Source organism: Megascapheus bottae, chromosome 15 (assembly GCF_031878675.1).
Source record: "Megascapheus bottae isolate mThoBot1 chromosome 15, mThoBot2.hap1, whole genome shotgun sequence".
NCBI classification, from domain to species: domain Eukaryota; kingdom Metazoa; phylum Chordata; class Mammalia; order Rodentia; family Geomyidae; genus Megascapheus; species Megascapheus bottae.
Genome location: NC_143523.1, coordinates 6,711,081 through 6,722,055, shown reverse-complemented (window position 1 = coordinate 6,722,055; position 10,975 = coordinate 6,711,081). Strand labels below are relative to the sequence as shown.

The following is a 10,975-nucleotide window of genomic DNA, read 5'->3' as shown; positions in this document are numbered from 1 at the left end:
TCTGCCATTAGCTAGTCACTGGAAAGATGACCCTTGTGAAGCCAACGAGCCCTGCTGGCTTCTCACCCCGTCTCCTTCCTATGGGGAACTCCACAGACCTCAACAGCTCTCGACGTGGCTTCCAGCACGAGAATCTGCAGGTGTCTGTGAGCTCGGCAGTTCTACTTGTGCTCTGCTCACCGCCTCCCAGGATCCTGGCCCTGCCTGGCTGGTCTTGGCTTAGCCCCAGAGGCTTGGTTTATTGTTTCTTGACAGTTTCACACAATTCCTCATGGATCTATGCATGGGAAAGGCAGAGGCCTAATTTTGAGGTGACAAGTGGTAGATTGACCTGGGCTTTGACTTCCCACCATTTCTGCCCTGGTGGCCGGTTTTCTTCCGTGGCATACTACAATCAAATTAATATGCAGATTGGGCTTTTCACACCCATCCCGGAAATGTGCAGCCATTTCAACCACGCGTGAGTCTTGCCTTCCGCCTCTCCTCCTCAGGGCGAACCACTACCCAGTGCTTCTTTAGCCAAATTTCATTTTGTTCCCTATTCTGTGGTCACTGGAGACCCCAAATTGGTTCCTTGCTCAATAGCAGCATTGCAGCCGAGGTCTCTTTCCTCTGCCTTTCTGTCAGAGCTGAGTAATGATGTGACAACATGGACTTGGGCGATTGGTGTCAAATGTTAGCAGCAACATTCATTTTCCCTGAAATGGACAGAGAAGAGGGAGAGTCATTTAGAAATTGTGTCCAGAAGACGCACCTCACGAGTGATATTCCAAAATTGAATTGGTCTGAAATTTAAAGTGGCTTTTTTTTTTTTTTTAAAGATCTTGTCCGAGTGTCCATTGGGCCATGCAGACTTACAAAAGGCTGAGGGAGCAAGTTAGTGAGGGGAGGTGAGAATGCCATTTGTCAGCTCAGGAGTCCTCTACAGAAGCCATTCCTGGTGAGATGAGAGGCTCTGGAGACCCAGTGCCACATGTAGAGAAGCACAGGGGGTCTGTTCTGGGTGCCAGGCTTGGTGCTATCACTTCTCCATGTGTGAAACGGGGTTTGTGACATGCCAGCCTCAGGCATGTCACTAAGAGAGACAAAATTTGGGGCTCAGCAAGGAGCTTGGCTCCTGAGGGTACTCGTACCAGTATGCATCTCTTTTTCCTTTCTGTGTAACTTCTCTAAGTCCCAGAGTATAGAGGTTAGCATCATCTTTGAGGAAAGGAAGGTTTAGAGAGTTGAATAGGAGCCCAAATTCCCCAAGTCCACTCTGCCTTACTCTGGCTCAGGGGTCTTCTGGCCTCTCCCTGAGGGTGCTGAGCTTTTCATCACCCCAAATGCACAGCCAGCCTCCAGCTAGGCTTTCTTCACAGTGTTTCCTGGAGTAACGAGCCAACATGTGTCTGCACAGGACTTAGCGTCAGAGGCTGAGCTGCTGCAGAGCTGGGCTGACAAAGGCTATGTCAACAGAAGCCAAGAGTCCCAGATGATAAGAGCTTCAAGTTCCCACTCTCTGAATCAGCCTTTTCCACGAGAGAGAAAGAAACACACAGTGGTCCCAGCCCCAGTCCACCCACCCCCCGGATCTCCCCTCTTCAGGCCTCAGAAGTGCTGAGAAGTTACTGATATCATCCTTAGAAATGGTTTCCACCTACGGCTCTGATTCATGGTCTGGTTATGATGGTGATTCATGGTCTGTGAGGACGTGGTGTGTTACCTCAAAGTCCCCTGCCTGGCAAGTTCTCACAGCCTACAAATAGGACCAGCCATGTGATACAGTCAGATATGATAATGAGATCAATGCAATGGTACATTAAAAAAAATCCAAACTCATTTGCAAATGAATGTTAATAAGGAAGGAAAGCTCAGCAGAAGCTGGGCCAAAATCAATGGTGCAACTAGTTCTTCCTCAGTTAAGTAACGCAATTTGTTCAATTTGTTTTATGTCAGTAAGTGAAGAACCTTTTACTCACTTTGATTCATGGAAGGAGGTTAGAAAATGGTACAGTAGAAAGGAAATTAACATTTAACCTGCCTGCCTGGATTTCCTAACAGATGTCTCAATATGACCGTGGCCGTGTGCATAAATTCTCCTGATAAACCAGAGCGAAACATCAGCTATTTAAATCCCCAAGAAAACCTGGACGGCAGTGAGACTGCAACACGAGGCCAGGGGTGGCCGATCAGGAATTGAAGACCACAGGACTTTGGTTCCTAGTCTCTAGGACTCGGTTCTAACATCTGTAAAATGGTTTGATGCTGCTGGCTGCAGAGATTAGTGGAGGGTTCTAAATTATAATATGCCAACTAATCACACACAAACAGCTATTTTTCAAGCACCTGCTACATGTCAGACACCAGGCTGGTTGCTGAGACACAGCTGGGAATGGAAGCACCAGGCCTCGGACCTAAATGAAGCAGATTCTAGTCTGATGAGCATCCTTCCAAAAATGTTTATTATAAAAGATTCCAAATTTTGATGAAGATGGGCAGAATATTATGAAATATATTACCTCTGTCATCTAGATGGAAGCACAAAGGAGACACTTGCCTTTTTTGGCTCCCTTTTAAAAAAAGAATTTATTTCCTTTATTATTATAGAGGTGATGTACAGAGGGGTTACAATGACATGAGTCAGGCAATGAGTACATTTCTTTTTGTACAGCGTCTTCTGTTCCCTTCCTCTCTCCCAGTCCCTCCCGCCCGTCTCCACCTCACACTTCTTTTCTGAAGTATTTTAGGTCAAAGCATGAACATTGTGCAAGTTTCCCAAACAGGCATGAATTGGATCCCCATGCATGTTATTATCTAATAGTCCTGTGGTGCAGGCCACAACTTACAGAATCCTCTACTCGAGTCACAAAACTGTCATCGAGGTCTTGGCTGGGCACCTTTGTTGGTGGACTTCAGTTCCATGGAGTTGTATGACTGAGGCCTCGACTGCTAAATCCTGCTCCCCTGCAGATTCCTACAGGGGACAGTCTGTGACATTTCATTGTCTTCTAGGTCAGAACCACCAGCAGCAATCTATCTTTTGATTGACTCCTTGTAAACTGATTAGTTACCTAGCATGGAGGTGAAGCCCCACCCCGTTCCCAAGTTTTACCTCCACTCCAGAGGAGATGTACCGAGTGGTTAATCAGATGGCAGGAATCTTGGGGGTCACCTAAAAAACTGGCCCACCACAGATCTTTCATCTCTACAAGCTTACCTGTGCACTTCCAAAAATTATGGGTATTTTCTTGGGCTAACTACTACTTCATTTTCATATCAAATATTGGCTTCGTATTATTCAGGTTAGGCTATGTCATGCTGTCATCACGAACAGTCCTCACATTTCAGAGACCTCTGACAACCATTTGTTCTCTTTCTAGTCATGGGTCATGCCCACTATGGGCAGGCTTCTTTGCTTTATCCTGGGACCCAGGTTGAAGGAACAGCCTCATTCTGGGGGAAAAAAAGGGTGGAAGAATATGTGAAGATGTCTCAACTTTCAACTCAAGTTTCATTTGCTCCTATTGTGATCAGTGGGCTGGGAAGAATCTTTAGGAAAGGAGGGGCTATTAGAAAGGGAGGTCTCAGCTGCAGAGGTCTGGACATTTTTTTTTTTTTTTTTTTTGCCAGTTGTGGGGACTGAACTTGGCCTGAGCACTGTCCTTGGGCTTTCTCAAGGCTAGAACTCTACCACTTGAGCCACAGCACTACTTCCGGCTTTTTTTTTTTTTAATGTTTGTGGTACAGAGGAATTGAACCCGGGTCTTCATGCATGCTAGGCAAGTACTCTACCACTAGCCAAACTCCCAGCTCCTAAAGAGTTTTAAATATTTAAGATTATGTGTGTGTGTGTGTGTGTGTGTGTGTGTGTGTGTGTGTGTGTGTGTGTGTATATATATATATATATATATATATATATGTATAGTTTTTTCTCCCATATTCCAGTAACTTGGAGAAACTGATCAGTTGTCCTATAGGATGGTCTATTCCAAAATTGCTTCTTTGTTTTCTTGTGGATACATTCCATTTTTACCTTTGGGCTTTATATTCCCTACAGCTGAGATTAGCTCCGACTAACTTAGTACAAAACTACCAGAATCTTTGGTTCCTCATATTTTCATATGAGGAAAAAGGCATGTGAAATAATCAGGTGCAGAACACGAAGGGCCTCACGTTCTCATTGGTGGAGGTAAAAGCTGTGTAGGGGAAGAGAGTAGGAAGGCGATCCCCAAGGGCTGGTCAGGTAAACGGATGACGGCCATGTAACGCAGCTGGAGAGGAGGCACACACCGCGTCCCCAGAGTCCCTCTCAGAGTGGGCACTGCCGCGGACACTGTGGACTACCACAGGAGGAGAACTACTCACAAAATAATAGCTAGAAGAGAGTGAAGGTCCCGACACACAGAGATGATAAATCTCTGAGGAGATGGCGGTGCTAATTACCCATTTGATTAATGTACATTACATACTTGAGACAAATTATCACAATCTAATCCATAAATGTGTACATATTATAGGTTAATTTTAAAAATTAAAAAAGGTGATACTTGATGAGACAATTTAAAAACTTCATATTTTTAAAGATGAAATTCCTAATCTTCCACCCTTACGTCCATTTAACATACATTTAATGCTGATTGGATCCTAGGCCCATTCCAGGGAAATAAGGAGGCTACTCACCCCCTCAGCTCATGATTCACTTGCAGGGGACAAATTGTAAGAAAGAAATTTTAAGAAAAAACCCCAAAATTTATCAGAATAGCAAAGAAACAAGTAAAACTATCTGTGGAAGCCATGGGAAAATCAAAGGCACTATCCCCCCACATATACGTCTAAGGCTAACCAAGTGGTGAGCAAGGCAGCAGAATGCACCATTGTACATCAGTTACCTTTTATACAGGAACAATGAGCTGTCATTAATGAAAAGAATATCCAGGTGCCAGTGGCTCATTCTCATAATCCTAGCTACTCAGGAGGTTGAGATCTGAGGACTGATTCAAAGCCAACTTGGGCAGATTCCTCTCCAGTTTACCACCATCACCAACTGGGAAGTAGAACTGTAGTTCAAGTGGTATAACGATTGCCTTGAGCAAAAAAATCCCAGGGATAGCACTCAGATCCTGAGTTTAAGCTCCAGGACCAGCAGAGAAGGAGGAAGAGGTGGGAGGGTGGGAAGGAAGGAGGAGAGGGGGAGAGGGAGGAGGAGAAGGATGAGATTGTTACATTTGGAGTAGCTTAAATAAGTAAAATTGTAGAGCATGCTTACTGAAAACTATAAAACATTGATAGAAACTGAAGATCTAAATAAATATAGAATATTCCAAGTTTATGGCTTGGAAGGTTTAACACTGTCAAAATGGTAGACCTATTTAAACAGAGCAGTAGATGCAATACAATCCCTATCAAAATCCTAGCTGGCTTTCTTTTCTTTTCCCCTCGGAAATTGACAAACTGATCCTGAACTTTATTTGGAATTTCAAGAGAACCAGAACAGTCTTAACAAAGATAGTGAAACCGTTTTGGAAAAGAAATAAAAAGTTGAAGGACTTTCATATTTCTCACCTTTAAAACGTACTACAAAGCAAGAATAATCAAATAGTGGTTTGCTGACCAATATAAACATATAGACCGATGGGATAGGTGCGAGTTCAGACATAAACCCAGATATCCCTTGTTAATTGACTTTTGACAAGAGTGCCAGGGCTCTTCAGCCGGGGAATGTGTAGACTTTGTAACAGTCGTGATGCAAAACTGATTATCTACTTGTCTTTGTGACCTGAGGTTCAGCCCTGGTTTGTTTTATAGATGTGAACTCCAAAGCACAAGCAACTAAAAGCTTGTGGCTGAGGATTCTTTCCCCAGCCTCCATGTTGCCTACATTGTGCCCTGCTGGAGCACAGTGCTGCTCTTCCTGCCTTCAGTCATTCTCTTCTCTGTCCCCTTCAGCTTCTCCCAAAGCCAGTCCTGCTTGGTAGCTAGATTGATGGGGGGCCCTCTATCACTCTTCAGGGCCACCTGTAGGATGAGTCACTCCAGGCCTGGCAAAGGTTCAAAGCTGAGGCTCTTGTCTTTGAGTGGGCCCCACTGTTTGTCTCCTTCCTTTCCCTTCCAGCTCCCTGCCATGTTTCTGTCTTGGTCTGGCTTACATTTTGATGTGTCAGCCCTGGTTTCTTTAGTAACTGCCAAGCCCAGAGGGGCCCAGCAGAGCGTGGAGATCTGGCCACTCCTCCCCAGCCATCCTTCTTAGTATACATGAGATGCTCAAATCATGATGTTTTATTCTAATGACAAAGAGTATAACAAGCACAGGAAATGGCCTGGCATTAATCTCCACTCCATCTTGTGGCAGTGACTGCAATGAAAATGAGAAATAGTTTAAGCTTAACCCATTCTCATTACAATCATAATTACATTTTGTGGTCATTCTTAGTTTCTAGCAGAACCCAACTGCTCTCCATGTCAATTTGAAAGATACAGACAGCCCTTAATTTTTCTTCAGCGTTCATTTGCCCAGCCATCTGCCAAGAACTCATCCTTGGGAAGCTGAAAATCAGGCGTGAGGAACTTATCTGTTTTATGTAGAAATGGTTGGTGCTGACCTGCTGAACATCTGGAGAAATGTAATTTACAGCCATGTGCCTTGAAACACATTGGATTGAGCCACTGATTTATCTTTTTAATAATACGTTTCATAGAGAGTCAAATGTGGCCCCTGATTAGATGGCTAATGGGACTGAAAGCTGACCAAGAAGCTTTCTGGGTAGCAAGAATGGAGGGAGTGTCAGAGGACCAGAGCACACAACCCTTGCGTTATCAATTGGGTGCTGAATGTCTAGGCCGTTGGGTACACTGTGCAAATGGTGGCAGCTCTGTACGTTTCTTTTTGTGGCTGTTGTATAACTAATCCATTTACTGCTAAGTACTTTCACCACCTATTAGTTGGTATTTTCATATCTATCAGTCGGTCACCTGTGCTGTGCTAGGTGTTGTCCTAAGCTTGGAATGTGAAGATATACAAAGCCAACCCCTTGTTTTGGAGCATCCCTTTCTGGTGGTCAGTTGGAGAGCACATTTTATTAATGGCGTGATATTTTACATGATTTAATTAAATGCTTTCTGAGAATCTCGTCTCTTGGACCCAAACACCTATTAGAGCCTCTGGCCTATCCCAGTGGTCAGAGATCTGGGTTTAACTTTTAGTGCAGGTTAGGATTTAAGTAAGGATTGGTAAGTAGGTGTGAGGGCAGCTGTGGTCTGACCTGCATTCAGAGTCCTGGGCCTTGGGGAGGGGTCCCCGTCTCTGCAGGAGCTCATCATCCTGTCCACGAGTGGAGCTCTGTGTCCATGACTTGGCTTGGCCAGGCTGTCTCTGTGGTTTGGGCTGTGTTGCTGGGTACCTGCCCGAGTGCAAATCAATCTAGTTATCTTCCAGAACAGACTCAGGATCTCTCCATGATGCATGGCCCTACTTTGCCCAGAGAACAGGCAGAACATGCATGCACGGTCATCCATCCTGGTGTCTCAGTCTGCCTCTATTTCTTACTAGGTTTATTGTTTATTAGAAAGATAAACCAGGTACTTTGTCTGAACATTCCAGATTAGACTTTTGTATTTTCAATTTGTGTTTTAATTTCTCCAGTAGGGTTTCAGGATACTTTTTAGCCAAATAAGGTCAGTCAAAGACCGAGCAGTTGGCAAAGGAAAGGAAGACTGCGGATACCCATAGAAAAGCACCACCATTACAAAACAGCATTACAAAACCAAAGTCCACATTTGCCAGGTAATGATCCAAGCGCCAATCGATACAGTGGATTCCTGCCCGGGGCCCCGTCTTTGTCCAGCTGTCTCCTCCATATTTTCCATCCTGTAGCCTGGGGCTTAGCAGCTCTCAACAGGCAATGGAATTTGTTCTGACCTTTGCAATTGTGGATTTTTTTTTAATTATTAAATTTAAAAATGGTTAAGTCTCAAATGAGCTGAAATCTTTTGTACAAAAATCCCCGTCTATCTATCATTGCTTTTGTCCATAAAACATATTTCACCTTAACCACATAATTAAAGCCGGCAGATCTCAGCGTGTGGGGTTATGGACCGAGAGCTCATCTGAAAAGGGGAGCACGCTTCCCTTGCAGGCCTTTTTTCTAGTTGCTTGGCAAAAGGTTCAGGCAGGAAGTCTTGTGTGGGATACCTTCCACTTTACTCCAGGCCCCTCCCCACCGCAATCCAGTTTGAGCAGAAAATGCTTCACAAGTAGAAATGCTCAATAGAGGACAGTTCTGGGGACTGACCTTACACCTGGGGTAGTGTACAATGGGAGCAATTCACAGGGCCCAGGTCCACTTGCTCAAGCCCGAAAGTGAGGGCCCAGCCTAGACACTAAGCTACCGTTGCAGAGAGGGGACTGGGCAACAGCTTCTGAACACGAGTCTGGAGGTCCAGGCTCTCCGAAGGGCTCTGGCCCAGAAGTCGGGTAGACTACAGTATGGTTTATGTCTTTACTGCTTCATTGGTGTGTGAATTGACAAGTCACCAAAGCATTCTGATCTTTGGTTTTCTTATTTATAAACAAAGGTAGAAAAAGAGATCTCTGCCTAGCAGGATTCTTGTGGTTGAAACGGGATAATGCGTGTCAGAGTCTCAGTACCGGTAGAAATCAGCTACTATGCTTTTTTTTTTTTTGTCAGAACCTGGGGCTTGAGCTCAGGGCCTGGGCACTGACCCTGAGCTTCTTTTGCTCAGGGCGAGAGCTCTGTCACTTGAGCCACAGCACCACCGCTAGCTTTCTGAGCAGTTTATTGGAGATAAAGAGTCTCATGGCCTTTCCTGCCTGGGCTGGCCTGGAGTTGTGATCCTCACATCCCAGCCTCCTGAGTAGCTAACATTATAGGCGTGAGCCACCAGTACCTAGTTCACACTTTCTTTTTTTGTATTTTATTGTTGGGGTTTACAGTTACATTTATCAGGTAGTGGATGCATTACTTCTCAAACATTGATACCTCTTCTCATGTTTTTTGTCCCCCTTTCTCCACCCCCTCCCAGTCATCCTGTTTTCCCCCTTCCCTTTTTTCCCTTCTGGAAAACAAATTATGAAAGTAGCGAGGTAAGTTGTTGATACATGGATGGGGCAGGGGGCCTGCTCTAGAAAATGTCCAGACAGGATGTAAAGCTTCCCATAAAGTCTTTGTGGTAGATCGAGGCGTGGCCTGCACTGGACTCCATTGGAGACAGTATTGCCTACTCCACTGGAAGTGTGGACAGGATGGTTCTCATGTTGGCAAGGTGAAATGGGATCGACCTCATTCCATACACAGACATTGTGAAAGGCACAATCTGTATTATACCACGAGACAGCTTCTTCTTTCTTTATTTTCAGAGAGGATCTTGTGCTTTTACCCATGCCAGCCAGCCTCGACTTTGAATCCTCTGCTTCTCCAGTAACTGTGATTATGGTTGTGTACCACTAAGCTTTCCCCAAAACTTACACATTTTAAAGATTAACATAAGTGCAATCTACTTCTTGACAAAGCAGAATGACAAGCAAGACTACATTAAAATTCAGAACTTTCTCAACAAAAGCTTGGACAAGATATTTACAATACGTATATCAACATGTTAGTATAGGAAACATAGGCAAATGGGAAGAATTAAGAAAAATAATGGAAACACATGGACAGACTTTTATCTTCAATTAACCAGCAAAAAGCCAGAAGTGGAGTCACAGCTCAAGTGATGGAGTGCTAGGCTTGAGTGAAATATTAAGGGATAGCACCAAGGTCATGAGTTCAAGCCTTGATACTGGTACCTAAACAAACCAACCAACCATAAGGATTGAGCATAGGTAAGGTAGAGGGAATACGCATTTCCCATGCTTTTCAAAGGCAAAAGAGCAATGGGGACTGCCGGGTAGGGACTTGGCTTTGTTGTCAGGCTACACGCTTCCTGCATCCCAGCAGCTTGGAGAAGCGCTTGTTGTTGTGTAGCTGGAGTGTTCATAGGAATGCATATGGCAACTTTGTGAATGAGAGCCCAACACTGCAATCACACCAAAGTCTACTGATAGGAGCGTGTCTAAATACACTTTGGAATGGAATACTCTACACGTGGGGAAGCCAGTGAGCTGCAGCCACCTGCAAACACGGTGTGGTTCTTAGCCAAACAATACTTTAATTTTTTTCTAGCAAAATACTAATGGTGGAAAGCAACGTACAGAAGACCATCCAGAGCAAACAGTCATTTTCATAAAGCCCAAATCACAACAACACTAAAGGTTATCACTCAGCTAAAGGAACATAAGCACATAATTTGGGCCCCTCTCAAAAAGGAGAGAGGATGAGTCAAGATGGAGCAGGTAGGTTGGCACAGCCATGTTGGGATTATTTTGTATCTGATATGTTTCACCACGTGCAAAATGAAAAACAAAACGAAAGAAAAAAACAAACCTAGGCATGGTGGAAGGACAAGGAGAGGACAGGACAAACTGCAGCTATACATTGAGGCTGATTCTCAGAAGGCAGGCAGGCAGGCAGGCAGGCAGGCAGGCGGGCAATGTCACCTCCAGGGGCTCAGGTCAGGCTGGAAGGAGAGCAGGAGTGCAGAATAAAGTATCCAGGAGGGCAGACCTCTCCAGGACCCCCAAGCCCTCGTGAGGTCCACACCTTTAGCCACATGGAGATCATGACACTCCAGGTGTGGACATGCTAGGAGAACAGAGCCACATGTCTTCTGAGTTACCCAGCTCTGTCAGCCAGGCTCACTTGGGATTTTCCTTTCCATGAAATGTCTGATACTTTAGTATTTGTTTGGTCAGCTCTTGGTCATAAAGACATAAACCTGAGGGGGTGTGTGGGGAGGCCTGTGAGGGCTGGCCTCGAGCAGGCCTGCTTATCTCACTATTAGGATATGGAACTTTGAGAAAGAATGATGGTAGTGTTTTGATTTCTAAGGTATGAATGGTGGGGGGGGGGGGTTGAGGCATAGACAGAGACAGCAGAGG

At 44.8% G+C, this 10,975-nt stretch overlaps 1 long non-coding RNA gene across 1 annotated transcript; it reads right to left on the bottom strand.

Annotated features, from left to right (window-relative positions):
• Positions 1 to 447: 447 nt before the first annotated feature.
• On the bottom strand, positions 448 to 10,713 carry LOC150053721 (uncharacterized). Its single transcript, XR_016537892.1, has 3 exons — positions 10,638 to 10,713; positions 10,422 to 10,554; positions 448 to 698 (listed from the first exon to the last, which is right to left on the bottom strand). It is a non-coding gene; the product is annotated as an uncharacterized LOC150053721 (long non-coding RNA).
• Between the last annotated feature and the right edge of the window lie 262 nt (positions 10,714 to 10,975).